We start from the raw sequence: 4,641 nt of genomic DNA on the forward strand, positions 1-4,641 counted from the left end.
AAGGAAGGAAGGAAGGAAGGAAGGAAGGAAGGAAGGAAGGAAGGAAGGAAGGAAGGAAGGAAGGAAGGAAGGAAGGAAGGAAGCCTTTGGTGAATGATTTGTGTGATACTGGCGACCGCAGTAGGGGTATATGAAAAAGAACTAGAAGCTTTAAACACATGAGTCATCTGTAGCCAGTTCCTTTCGTGGTGAAAGAGCAGGTGTGGAAACTAACAGGAGAAGGACGGCTCAGGAACGCGAGGTCTCCCTGCGCCTGCACCCGCTGGCGCGGAACATGGGGCTCACCGTGTGGTAACCCCGCGGCGGTCACAGAGCCCAGCGGGGCCCCGAGAAGGGGGACACACATCTGGGGAAAAACCCTCCATGGCTGGTGAATAAAAACCAAGGGACGACTGATCCCGTGATAGGGAAGTGTCATCACCAGATTCTCTATCTGGCTGACCGTTGCTCTGCCAGTGCCGTTTCTTTTTTCTTTTTAAGATTTATTTAGTTATGTTTGCAGAATCGGGGTACAGGCCAGAGCTGTGGGCTTGAGAGGACTCATCAGACACAGAGTGGGGAGCAGAATTGGCAGATCTAGTGAAACACACTGCTGAGGAAATTCCCTGGTGCCTTAAACCATAGGTCGCTTCCTTTCTCTCCTCCTCCTCCTCCTTAAAGGTAAGGGATGGGGTGACTGGAGTTGCCAGCAGCCCTGGGGGCCACCACCCAGGCAGAGGCACCTGCTGACGAGCCACACAGCTGCTGTGTTCTGCGTTACGCACGGCAGCAGGAGCGCACTGTCTTTGTTCCTGTTACAGTTGGGTCAGCAAAGACTGCATCTTCACTCACATTTACATGGGATTAATATGTCAGTAATTCCTCACTCTGTCGAGCTTCAAGATGCTCATACAAATAGGCTGAGAATAAGCTCATAGGCTTCACTACGTATAAAATGTACATTTTAAATCTGACTCACTTTAGGTGACTTAATCATTTGAATTGCAACTTCATGCCTCCTTAGAATCATAACTTGCTTTTTTTTTGCAACAATAAAGTAACAGTACGTATTTCTAAAGCATTTTTGTAAAATTCAGCCTCATAAAAATTTAGCCAGTATGGGAAGCCTGCAACACCCCCATGAGGAAGGCTGTCTGCACCATGTGAGCTGTGAGGTGCCCCTTCGTCATCGCCACCTTAAGTGAGATGCAGCTTGTGTCCCTGTGGCCTCTCTTAGCTTTGCAAATAGAGCTGAAAAAAAAAAAAAAACAAACAATATTTTATTTGCTGAACTTTATGTTCTGTTTCTAATTTTCCTTGCATAAAAAAATGTACTGTAAATAGTGAAAAACATCAAAAATAGTTTTTTGAAGGGCCATTGTTTCAGTGTGCAGAGCAAAACTACCAGATCTTTCACTCAGCGATCACTGCACATGCTATATCATTACAATGCATTATGCATTAATAGCCCAGTAACTTCAGTGGTTTCTGAAATCTTTTTCAAAGTCCTTGGCAACTAAGTCTTGTTGATGAATAATGCAATAAATTGCTAAAAACACCTGGTGTTTCTTTTTTAAGTTGGCTGTAAACCTGTGTTACCCACTAACCCGAGTTAGTGCCCATCTGTTGTACAAGTAATGTCACTGGAACAGGGAATATTTTTCTCCTGTGAACTAATTTTAAAGGTTTCAAATATTGCCAAGCTCTGTGTATTACAATCTGTTGTTCTAAATGGCATTCCCTCCATTATTTCTTTCATACCTTTTGAATTGTACATATGGTAACTTCAGTGTATTATATACCTCTTTTTTTTTCTCTGTCTTCTCATTATCTAAAAACAGCACCTTTGCTCAATAAAAGGAATAAATTATTAATTTGAACTTCTTTCTACAGATAACCTCCTCCACCGTCTTCAGGGCCACTTTTCCCCTGACATTGTGAGGATCACTATTCTCTGTCTTATATGTACTTACTGTAGACTATCAGTGGTTTAAAATTTCAATTTCTCAGCATTCCAATGATAACAACGCTTCAGAAATGTAAGTTTTAGAATTGTGTGGTTATTGTGCTTCTTTTTAAAATTTGCATTTATTCTTGACACACGTGTTGCTGCTTCCTCAAGATGCCGAGTTACTCTTGGTTAAGTTCCAAACACAGCAAAGTACATTTTGGGCAAGTTTATCCAGTAGTTACATTTCCTATTAATAAAACTGTGTGCATGTGTTTGTGTATTCATGTTTATGGGCAAGATGGGAGACAATTGCACACTGTATTGAAATCACATTTTATCATTTAACATGATTTTAAATCTTATTATCAAGCTCTAGTTGTATCTTATCCTCGTCATTATCAATAAACCCTGTTTATTTCTCTTCTATCATTCCATTAACTCTGATCAAATGTCTTTTTCATCTCCTAGTCAGAATCTGTTTCCTCCTCTCTAAACACACATACACATTCCTGCGTATCACACACATGACACGGCAGTTCTGCACTTGAGCGTCCTGAAATAGGACTGTTTGCCCTCTTTCCGCACTGCTCCTTCTCCAAACCTTAGCCAGACCCCTTAAAAGAACTCTCAGAGATTTATCTGTTAAATCAATACATAACTACCAGATTAAGCCTCTTAAATTTGAACCAAATGCTCTTGCAAGTGCTTCATGAGTCCATATTAATAGCCTAAGACACAAAACACTACAAGACTGGGATACAAAACACTACAAGTCAAGCACAACAAACTGACAAACAGGAATAATAGCTGACTTGGACTTCAATGTACTCTATCAAAACAGTCAGCTTTTATATAAGATATATATTTTTTGTAATTTGAATTTCTAAACAAAAACCCAAGTGAACTGATTCTGATCATTGGACAATGTGTTATCCACTCACATACTCTCAAAAATTGTCACTTCTAGTCTTTCTTGGAAGAAAGACTGCATTTGGGATGAGCCAAGGTAGCCTTTAGCAGAGACGCTGCATTCGGGTTTGCCCGAGTATAGAATAGGCAGCTTCGTGCACGTTTGCATATTTAGATGAATAGTACATTCTGCAAGGTTTGTGCTGTAATTGGAACTTAAGTAACATTTGTAAAGTGTTATCTGTCAGAGCCTGAAGAGACCCAAAGAGAAAGTGTGCCATTATGCAAAATTACTAATTAAGTACAAGTAATTTAGCGCATAATTTACATGTTCATTTTATAATAGAAATTATTTAGTTTTAGGGTTCTCTTTGTATTTCTAAAGTAATCTTGACCCAGGGGATCACAGGCTGTTAAGAAGAAGTATAAATTATAGAATGAGACATATGTTTAACTGACTCACAGAGCTTTTGTTGTGGCTAATGATTCCTCCAACAGTAATTGCATAAGGGAAAACATTTTCTTTTTAAGTAAATAATGTTCATTACCTCTTAAATCTACTGTCACTTGACAACATTAATGCAGAAAAAATTCCTACCTTCTTGATTAGCTCTCCAAGGATATCCGACAATTTTAAATTAATATTGATCAGACAGAAATCATCATATCTATCAAAATATTCTTATGAATGTAGACACACAGGGGAGAACATCATCCTTCAGTAGGTTCTCAATAGGGAAATATTCCTGAAATATTTTGTAAATCTAAGATAATATTTTGTAAATATAAGGTAAATTCTTCATATGAGACAACTAGACTCATGTGAAGGAGTGTGTGTGTGTGTGTGTGTGGCCATTGATAAATACTAACCCCACTGGTCAAATTTAAGTATTTCAGTGTTAAAGATTTGTATCTCTATACCCAAATGGCAGCCATGTTGTTTCAGCACCTGCTACCTCAGCCCAGCGAGTGGGAGAAACACCTCCCTTCCCGAATATTCTGTCTTTCGATTTTGTTACTTATTTCTAGCTCTATTAGAAAAATAATTTGGAGAATGTTCTCTATTTAATTTCCATGGACGAATGTATTAAGATTTCTTAAGTGGCATAAAACAATTTCCATGAATGTCTTCTGTCCTCTTAAAATCTGGGTCAAGATTGAATATATGAGGATTCCAAAATTATTGATATCTGCTCTCTTATTATTTATTTGGAATTTTATTGAGCAATGTTGTTGGCAAAATCAACTTGTGCTTGAAACTAATGTGTTTTAATTGTCTTCTCTCAATTCAACAGATGCCAATTAGTTCAATCTGTGATATTCTGTATCCTTGGTAATGTTTTGTCTTTTTAGTTTATATATTTCAACCTTATAAAACATAAACAAGGAAACAGATGACCTGAACTAAAAAATACACCAGCCAAACAGCTACAGAACACACCACCCAGCAAGGGTAGGGCGTTTAAAACAGTCTCCAGTACAGAGCCCCTGTAGTAACAAAGCAAGTCTCAAGACATTTAAGTTGCAGTTTTTTGTTTGTTTTGTTCTTATTGAAATAACATTGATTTCATTGATTTAATTACTTTTTAGTGATTTGAATGTCCAGCATTCAAAGTTAAAGTATGTTTTTTTTTGGTCTGTGTTTGTTTTTGGTATAAAACTGTCTTTATATTACACACTTTAATTTCGGAGCAAAATAAACAAAACTCACAACATCCATCCCTGTTGCCAACATGGTAGGGGGTAGGTTTGAGGCTCTACTGCCCTGTCTTAGAAAAGACAGCAAAGAAAACTGTCCCTAT

The sequence above is a fragment of the Condylura cristata genome, unplaced genomic scaffold (assembly GCF_000260355.1).
Source record: "Condylura cristata isolate star-nosed mole 26May11 unplaced genomic scaffold, ConCri1.0 scaffold00018, whole genome shotgun sequence".
Taxonomy (NCBI): Eukaryota; Metazoa; Chordata; class Mammalia; order Eulipotyphla; family Talpidae; genus Condylura; species Condylura cristata.